Source organism: Aedes albopictus, chromosome 1, assembly GCF_035046485.1.
Source record: "Aedes albopictus strain Foshan chromosome 1, AalbF5, whole genome shotgun sequence".
NCBI classification, from domain to species: Eukaryota; Metazoa; Arthropoda; class Insecta; order Diptera; family Culicidae; genus Aedes; species Aedes albopictus.
In genome coordinates, this window is record NC_085136.1 from 249,419,692 (window position 1) to 249,429,597 (window position 9,906).

The window sequence follows — 9,906 nt, forward strand, 5'->3', positions numbered from 1 at the left end:
AACGAGAAAGCCTTTCGGTGAACGGTCGGAAAAACGGGCGACGCGTGTGTTAGAAGTGGTGCACAGTGACGTGTGCGGGCCCGTGACACCAGTGGGTCATGATGGAAGTCGGTACTATGTGAGCTTTATCGACGACTGGAGCCGATTTGCAATGGTGTTCACGATGCGGTCCAAAGACGAAGTGTTCGGATATTTTAAACAATATGAAGCTATGGTTACCGCCAAGTTCGGGGTTGGTATTTCGCGATTGGTGTGTGACAATGGGGGCGAATATCGAAGTGCTGAATTTGAAGAATTCTGTAAGAAGAAGGGTATCCAGATGCAGTGTACCATACCGTACACACCGGAACAAAATGGCGTATCTGAGCGGATGAACCGCACCCTGGAAGAGAAGGCCAGATCGATGCTGTTCAGCTCGGGTGCAGACAAGAAGTTCTGGTGCGAGGCGGTGGAAACAGCAGCCTATCTAGTGAACAGGAGCCCGGCAAGTGCCATCAACGAAGGTAAGACGCCCTTTGAACTCTGGGAGGGTAGAAAACCTGATGTTTCGGTGATGAAAGTCTGGGGAAGTCCTGCATATTGCCACATTCCAAAGGAACGCCGCAAGAAACTGGATAAGAAGGCGTGGAAGGGAGTATTCCTTGGGTACCACTGCAACGGCTATAGAGTATGGGATCCGAAGCGTGAGATGGTTATTGCCGCACGAGATGTAATCGTCGACGAGTCCGAGAGTTTTCAGTATGAGCCAGATGTTCAGGAGAAGAATCCGAAACGGTCGAAGGATGCTGAAATCGTCCGCATCAGGCGTTTGGCTGAGTCTGACAGCGAGTCGGATGAAGGAACGAGTTCCGCAATGGATGGTGTGATGGACGAATCTGTGGACCACTTCGAGGATTGCGGCGGCAGTATCAGCGAAGGTGATGACGATTCAGCAGGGGCAAACCAGCAGGTCGAAGTAAGCAGTCGGAAGCGTGCTCCTCCAGTTTGGCAGAAAGATTACGAGATGAACTATTCTGCGTGGGCTTTGAGTGCTGTGAGTTATGTGGACAACTATCCGGATTCGCTAGCTGCCATGATGAAGCGTGACGACTGGGATCAATGGGAGGTAGCTGTTCAGGAGGAGATGAAATCTCACGAGCAGAACAACACATGGACCTTGTGCGAGTTGCCTGAAGGAAGGAAGCCTATAACTTGTAAGTGGGTCTTCAAAGTTAAGAAGGGTGAAGACGGAGCTCCGGATAGGTATAAGGCCAGGCTGGTGGCGCGTGGCTTCACTCAGCGATATGGTTACGATTATGCTGAGACGTATGCACCAGTTGCAAGGATGGATACGGTGCGGGCCGTGTTGTCTGTGGCAAACCAGGAGCGTCTACAGGTTCATCAGCTCGACGTCAAAACCGCGTTCCTGAACGGAACCATTCAAGAGGAGATTTACATGGTTCCACCCGAGGGTCTCGTGCAGGGATCGAAGCTTGTTTGTCGTCTGAACCGTGCGTTATATGGACTCAAGCAGGCTTCTCGGGCTTGGAACGAGCGATTTCACCAGTTCGTCACTAGATTGGGGTTCAAGCGTAGTGAAAACGACCAGTGTTTGTACGTACGAACGACGAATGGGGAACGGCTGTTGTTGGTCCTGTATGTGGATGATATCCTCATCGCTGGACGTGATATGAAGGCTATTTCGGTGATCAAGAGCTGTTTCAAGAAGGAGTTCGCGATGTCGGATCTTGGGGAAGTAAGCTGTTTCCTCGGCATGCGTATTGAAAGAGACATCGAGGCGCGGTTCTTGAGGATTTCGCAGAAAGCATACCTAGAGAGTCTTCTTCGTCGCTTTGGTATGGAGGATTGCAAGCCGTCCGTCACACCGGTGGAATGCCATCTGAAGTTAAAGAAAGGAACTGAAGCGGATCGAACGGATAAGCCTTACCGGGAGCTTGTAGGCTGCCTGGCGTACGTTGCCCATACTTCGCGGCCAGACTTGTGCGCGGCTGTGAACGTGTTCAGCCAGTTACAAAGTTGCCCTACTGACGAGCACTGGCGTTATCTGAAGCGGATACTTCGGTACGTTAAGGGAACTCTCGATGTTGGCCTGGAATTTCAAGGCGGGGATTCTGAAGCGGCGCTGGTGGTTTTCTCTGATGCAGATTGGGGAAACGACATCAACGACAGGCGATCGATGAGCGGCTACATTCTGCGGGTGTTTGGAGGTACAGTGGCTTGGTTGACGCGTAAGCAACAAACAGTGGCATTGTCTTCGACGGAGGCCGAGTTTGTGGCGCTATGCACAGCCACCTGTGAGGGCATATGGATGCGTAGATTGCTGGCAGATTTGGGAGTCGTTATCAAGGAATCAGTCGTGTATTACGAGGATAACCAATCCTGTATGCGAGTGGCAGAAGAGCCGAGAGATAGTCGGCGTATGAAACACGTTGACATCAAATTCAACTTTATCCGGGAACTGGTTCAACGAGGCGATATGGTGATCAAGTACATTCCTTCGGAACGACAGTTGGCGGATGTAATGACAAAAGGGCTACCAGCCGTGGCCTTTAAGCGACTCTTGGAGGCATTTGGTATCAAGGGTTCCAGAAATTGAGCAGGGGTGTTAAGATACAATTTCAGTAACGGGTAACGGGCACAGCCCTGCCAATGTTTTGACGTTTATGTTGGTACGCCTTCAGCGACCAGTCTTTTCCTGTTGTCATTCTAAATTGTTCCTTCGATTAATAAACACGTTTTTATAGTTTGTTCTAATCGTTCCGCGTTTTCAATGTCCGTCCGAATTCCATAATCTTATCAAATACTGCGTACGTCAGCTGCTAGATCCAAGAGCTTGGCACTGCTCCTCATGGCTTTCAACACTTCCAAGTGCATGAACTTTTCCATCTTAATGATGAACATTGAACGCGTCATCCTTCTCGCGCTTGGCACCTTTTCTCTTACGTCTCTTAGGTTAGGTGTCCCTCCGCTCCTGCTCGTCCTTTGCCTTCTTCTTTCTCTTATTCCGCTCCACAATGGTCACAGGGGCGTCCTCCCAATGACCCGCCCTAACTTGTGGTTCCTGTGGGCCTACCAATGGCCGCAACCCCCCGTTCCCTTCAATTCAGGACGAGTCGGCCTTTTCAGACCCACCCTTCCCAGTTTTTCGGGTTGCCTGGCTGGGGTCTTACTTGCCGGGTTTTTGTAAAGACACGGACAAGTTCAATACTTCCAGTGAGCTTTTTCGGTCTTTGAAGGAAGCACGACACTAGCATGCAACGCCCAGTGGCACAGCCGAAAACTTTTCCTGACAGCTGCGGCAGGAATCGAACCCGCGCTCCTCAGCACGATGCAACTAAGAGTTTGGTGACACTAGCCGCACGAATACGGAGCCGCGCCAGCACATGGACTCTTCCATCTTGAACCTTCGGGGTTAACAGCCACCTAGCCTTGTGAGCACCGCCTGATAGCTCCTCTCCTGAAGGCTGCCTCACACGCTTTTGTGATTGCTTGTCAAACGGCAATCGTTTACGCCGCACTTTTTGGGCAGCCCGCGAAAGCGAAGATTTCCGTATAGGTAGACCTCGGAACCTCCAACTTCAACTTCTGCCGCAGTTGCCACGAGTTTCTCGTGGTCCTGCCTGGCCGCCATAATTGACTTACGAAGTCTAATAAGCTTACAATCTATAGGGCCTATATGAGCATTTGGATCTTATATAAAGCTTGTTGCTAGGGAAGTGTTGTTCAGAATTCCTGCAAAGTGTTGCGTGTGCTGAATGAAAATTGTAGTTTTGGGGATGTCGTTTAACAAATTTCGTCTATCATCGATAGAAAGAGTAACTTAGAGTTGCACTCGTTTACACAGTGTCTTGCCCCTAGGCTTGTTGGCATGTTGACATTGGAACGCTGTTGAATGGCCTTTATGAGGACACTTGGAAGTGTAGAACCACAAACCCATTTAATAAATAAGTTTGTGCTAGAACGATTGACGAATCATCCTATTACAATTTCCTCAGAAATTATTTAAAGGCTTGCAAGCATGCTAATGAGTGATAAAACTTGGGCCTGTACATTGCGTAATAAAGCCCTGATTAACATGCTTATTAATATGTTTCTCATTCAAGCTCACCCCAACCGCATCGGATTCGAACCCTTTCCATTTGGATTACACTGCCAGTCTATGTAGGTAGGTAGGTGAAACCCTTATCCCACAGTGGATTTGAGTGCTGTAATGATAGTATGGTATAAATGTAGGCGAGGGAGCAAGCTTGTATCAAACGAGATATCAACCTGCCGCTGCCATCAACGCGTATCACGGTGAATATTTCCTTTTGATTAAATTTTTCATCTTCAATTAATTATAGAGGGAGCCCCATTTCACGTGTATCATCCTTTCATGATGTGGCCTGGCTGGGTGGATACCAACCGAGAGACCATGTCCAACCAGAGGGCGGACAATGAAGAGAAAGGTCAAAACAGCGACGCAAGCTTCAGCATCTCATCGCCAGCTTTCTATTACATCGGCAAAATACCCACCCCTTCTCTTTAGATGTTGCCCTTAGTGCTTATGCATCCTTGAATACTATTCTGTTTATTGGAGCAACAACACAGATATCCGCATCGCAACGAGACGGGGTGGGATTGGAGCTTTTGAACGTAGCTCATTAATAAACAAAAGGCTTCGACTTCTAGTTGGGCTTGCGTTTTGCGATTTGCCAACGCCAGTTCAGTGGAATTGCAGAAATTATTCCAAATCGTAGGAAACCATGCGCCAAATTTATTTAATTTCGTGGAAAGAAAAGCTTGATTCTTTGAAATAAGAATCTAAGAAAGTTTCTGATTGCTCAAAATGCTTAATAACATCAACATGCATCGGACTTCCCAGCACGCACACGTTTTCCGCGGAAAACTCAGAGGGACAGTACATTTATTACGTTTACGTATGACGATTTTCACGATCTTTCAATACTCCCTTTTCCCTCTTGTAAGATCTCCACAGTCCCCTTCTTCTCATAAACCAGAAGCCGGTGCAGTCTATACAGCTTCAACAAACGACAACCAAGAGTCCATCACATGAAGTAATGCAATAAAGTTTATCACATACCTTTATTCACACCTTCCCATACGATGTTAATCCAGTAATATTCCAGAAATCCAGCAAGCTAATTTCGTTAAACCGTTAAACACTTTGTTTTTCTATAAATTGAAGCACTAAATTTTCTGATCAGCCCGTCCACTTCAATGCATGTTTACATTTTTGTTGCACGCTTTAATATGTACATATGTACTGTGCAAGACAACATCCCCCTATTACGCAGCATCTATACACAATCATGCTCCTGAATGTAACGATTTCCAGCATTTCCACTGATGATTTCACGGTTTCACTTCCGTTGAAAAGCCCCACAATCTTCAGGTCGACCACACAAAATACCAAATACGATCCCTACTGTACATAACCATCCTTTCATTTTCCAATATCGTTATCGTTATCACTAGCGTGCGCAGGGTTCTTGCTTAGGGGGGGCATCATTATTATGGTGCAATATATGTATGATCATGGTGCAAAATAGAATTATGGTGTTACACGTAATATGAATTCTCAGGCAGGGGTTTCAACATGTTGTGGTGCTAACATCGCCAAGTACTTCATATTGGAATTCTGGAGAAGGCTTCGGATGGTGATGATTTCTAGGCATTATGAAACATTAATATGAAGTCATTATCTCGACTTATTTTATAAACGTATCAAATACAATGAAGAATATCGAGAAAATTATCAATTATAAAAAAAATATTGTCGTTGTGAAAGAATTTTGATCCTGGACAATTAGTTATGCTAGAATTGGAGAATGTCATGTTGATCGGAATCCTTGTTGCAATCTACAGAGATTCCTCCAGGAATTCCTCCAAAAAATCTTCCAATAATTCCTTCAGAACTTCCCCCAGGAAGTCTCAAATATTTCTCCAGGAATTCCTCCAGTATATACTCCAGGAATTCTTCCAAAATTACCTCCAGGAATTCCTCCTGAAATTTCTTTCAGGAAAAATCCTCTAGGAATGTCTGCCAGAATTCCCCCAATATTTCTTCCAGGGATTCCTCTAGGAATTGCTCCACGGAATCCCCCAGAAAATTCTAAAGGAGTTTCTAAATAATATCTTCCTGGAATTCCTCGAGAAATTCCTCCTGATGTTCCTTCAGAAAATTATCTAGGAAATTCTCAACGAATTTTTTCAGGAATTCCTGCATCCATGAATTATTTCAAAAAATCCTTCTTACAACAAATTCCTCTAGAAATTCCTCCAGAAATTTCTCGAAAAATAACGCCAGAAATTCCTACAGGAATTCCTCCAAAAAAAATCCTCCAAGAATTCCTCATGAAATTCCTCCAGGGATTTCTCCAGAAAATCCTCTAGGAATTTCTGCCAGAATTTCTCCAGAGAATCCTAAAAGAATGTCTCCCGGAACTTTTCCAAAAATTTTGCGAGGCATCTCTACAGGAAATACTCCACAGATTCCTCCAGTAATTTCTCCAGGATTTTTTTCAGGAATTCCTCCAGGGATTCAATAATGAATTTCTTCAGAAATACCTCCAGATATTCCTTTAGAAGCTCCTCGAGGGGTTCCTTCAGACATTTCTTTAGAAATTCCTCCAATATGCAACTAGTAATTTCTTTCAGGAATTCCTCCACGGATCCCTGCAGAAAATCCTAAAGGAATTTCTTCCAAAACTCTTCCAGGGAACCCTCCAGGAATTTCTTTAGATTTTTTGTTCAGAAATTTCTTCAGGAGTTTCTCCAGGGATTCATTACTGATTTTTTTCAGAAAAACCTCAGAAACTTCTTCCAGAAATTCCTTCAGGAATTCCTTCAGAAATTCCTCGAGGAGTTCTTCCAGACATTTCTTTAGGAAGCCTCATATATTTCTCCAGAAATTCCTCAAATAAATCCTCCAGGAATTCCTCCAGTAAATACTCCTAAAATTCCTCCAGAGATCCCTCCTGACATTTTTCTAGGAAAAATCCTGAATGTCTACCTGTCAAAATTCCCCCAATATTTCCTCCACGGATGCCTCCATAACATGCTAAAGAAATTTCTCACGGAATTCTTCCAGGTATTCCTCAAGAAATTTCTCCAAGGATTCTTGCATGGATCCCTCCAGGAAATTCACAAACAATTTCATCAGGAATTCCTCCAGGGATCCATGAATTTTTTCAGAAATTCCACAAAAAATCCTCCAGAAATTCCAACAGGAATTCTTTCAGAAATTTGTCGAGGAAGAACTCCTGATATTCTTCCAGCAACTCCTCTAGGAATTTCTGCCTGAGTTCCCCAAGAATGTTTCCCGAAACCCTTCCAAGAATATCTCGAGGAATTCCACAAGAAATTTGTCCAGGAAATCCTCCACGGATTCCTTCAGGAATTTCGTCAGGATTTTTTCCAGCAATTTATCCAAGAATTCCTGCAGGAATTCATTCATAAATTTCTGCAGAAATTCCTCAAAAAATTCCTCCAGGTATTCCTTCAGAATTTGCACGAGTAGTTCCTTCAGATATTCATCCAGAAATTTCTCCGAGATGCCTCCAGGGATTTCTCCCCGAAAATCATCCATGAACTCCACCAGAAAACCCTAAAGTAATTTCTCCCGAAACTCTTCCAGGAATTCCTCCAGGAGTTCCTCGAATGATTCCGCGAGAAATTCCACCAGGGAATCCTCCACGGAATCCCCTAGGATTTTCTCCAGGATTTTTTCCTGAAATTTCTTCAGGAATTCCTCCAGGGATGCAATAATGAATGTCTTCAGAAATTCCTCCAGATATTCCTTTAGAAATTCCTCGAGAAGTTCCCTCAGAATTCCTCCATTAATTTTCCAGGAAGCATCATATATTTCACCGGAAATTCCTCAAATAATTCCTCTGGTAAATACTCCAATATTTCCTCCAGAGATTCCTCCTGAAATTTGAGAATTTTCACCAAAACTACAGGGATTTCTCCTTGCATTCCTCAAAGAATTCCTCCAGAACTTTTTCTTGGAGTTTCTCAAGGAGTTCTTGCAGGGATTCGTTAAAAAATTTCTTCAGAAATTCTTTTAAAAAACTTCTGCAGAAAATCATGCAGAAATTCCTCCAGAAATTCCATCAGAAATTCCTCGAGGAGTTCCTTCAGTTTCTCCATGAAGCCTCATATATTTCTCCAGAATTTCCCCAAATAATTCCTCCAGGAATTCCTCCAGTAAAAACCCTAGAAATTTCCTCAGAATTACCCCCAGGAATTCCTCCAGAGATTCCTCATGAAATTTCTTCTAGAGAAAATCCTCTAGGAATGTCTGCCAGAATTTCTTCAATATTTCCTCCAGGGATTTTTCAAAGAATTGCTCTACAGATTCCTCCAGAAAATCCTAAAGGAATTTCTACCGGAACTCATCCAGGATTTCCTCCTGGAATTTCTCGAACAATTTTTCAATGGATTCCTCCAGGAAATTCTACAGGAAATTCTCATGGACTTCTTCAGGGATTCATTCCTTTAACGATTTATTCATGAATTTCTTCAAAAATCATCCAGAAATACCTCCAGGAACTACTCCAGAAAATCCTCTTGGAATTTCTGTCAGAATTCCTCCAGAGAATCTTAAAGGAATGTCTCCCGGAAGCCTTCCAAGAATTCCTTCAGGGATACCTCCACAGATTCCTCCAGGAATTTCTCAAGGATTTTTTTTCACGAACTCCTTCAAAAATTCCTTCCTCCTTGGATTCCACCAGAAATTTCTCAAGGCATTCATCCAGGGATTTTTCCAGGAAATCCTTCACGGAATCTTTCACATAATCCTCAATCAATTTCTCCCAGAACTCTTCTAGGAATTCCTCCAGGGATACTTCCATGGAATCCTCATAAAATACCTCCAGGGATTGCTGCCGGAATTCCTACAGAAAATTCTCTAAGAATTTCTGCCAGAATTCCTCCAATATTGTCTCCAGGGATTCTTCCAGCAATTCCTCGACTAATTCCTCCAGAAAATCCTAAAAGAATTTTTCCCGGATCTTTTCCGAGAATTTCTCTAGCAATTCCTCCAGAGATTTCTCCATGGATTCCTACGAAATTTCTTCGGCAATTCATCCATGAGTTTCTTCAGAAATTGCTAAAAAAATCCTTTATTAATTCCTTGAGGAGCTCCTCCAGACATTCCTCCAGGAAGCTTTAAATATTTGTCCAGAAATGCTTTAAAGAATTCATCTAGGAATTTCTCTAGTTATGCCTCTAAGAATTCATAAATGAATTCCTCCAAAAAAATCTGGAGGAATTTATCCAGAAATACCTCCCGGAATGCAAACATGGATTCTTCCAGAAATTTCTCCAGAGATTCCTGAAGAACATCATCCAGGAATTTCTCCAGCAATTCCTCCAGGAATGTTTCGCAAAAAATACCTCAAAGAATTCTTTCGGGAATTCCTCCAGGAATTCCTCCATTCATTCCTTCAATTTTTTTTTTTTCAGTAATTCCATCTTGAATTTCTACAGAGATTCCTCCAGGATTTTCATCAAGGATACCTTAAGGAATTCCTGCTCGGATTTCTCCAGAAAATCCTGAAGAAATTTCTCCCGGAACTCTTCCAGGAATTCCTCGAGAATTTTTTCCAGGGATTTCTACAGAATTTTCATATCTGGAATTTTTCCAAGGAATCTCTCCAGAAATTTCTCCTGGGACAACTATAAAAAATTCTCTAGTTTTTGCTCCAGAAAATCCTCGAAAAAATTCTTCATGGATACCCCCAAGAATTCCTCTAGGTATTCCTCCAAGAGTTTATCCACGGATTTCTCCAGAAAAAAACTTCTCCCGGAACTGTTCCAGCAATTCCTCTAAGAATTCCTCGAAGAATTCCTCGAAGAATTTTTCCAGGGATTCCATCAATGAATTTCTTCAGATATTCC

General features: G+C 43.5%; 1 protein-coding gene across 1 annotated transcript in view; it reads right to left on the reverse strand.

Annotated features, from left to right (window-relative positions):
- LOC115259546 (uncharacterized) overlaps positions 1–5,490 on the reverse strand; it is a 46,756-nt gene extending 41,266 nt beyond the window's left edge. The window contains exon 1 of the mRNA XM_029860232.2: positions 5,084–5,490. The gene's annotated coding sequence lies outside the window, so the exon portion shown is untranslated. The remainder of the gene's footprint in view (positions 1–5,083) is intronic.
- Between the last annotated feature and the right edge of the window lie 4,416 nt (positions 5,491–9,906).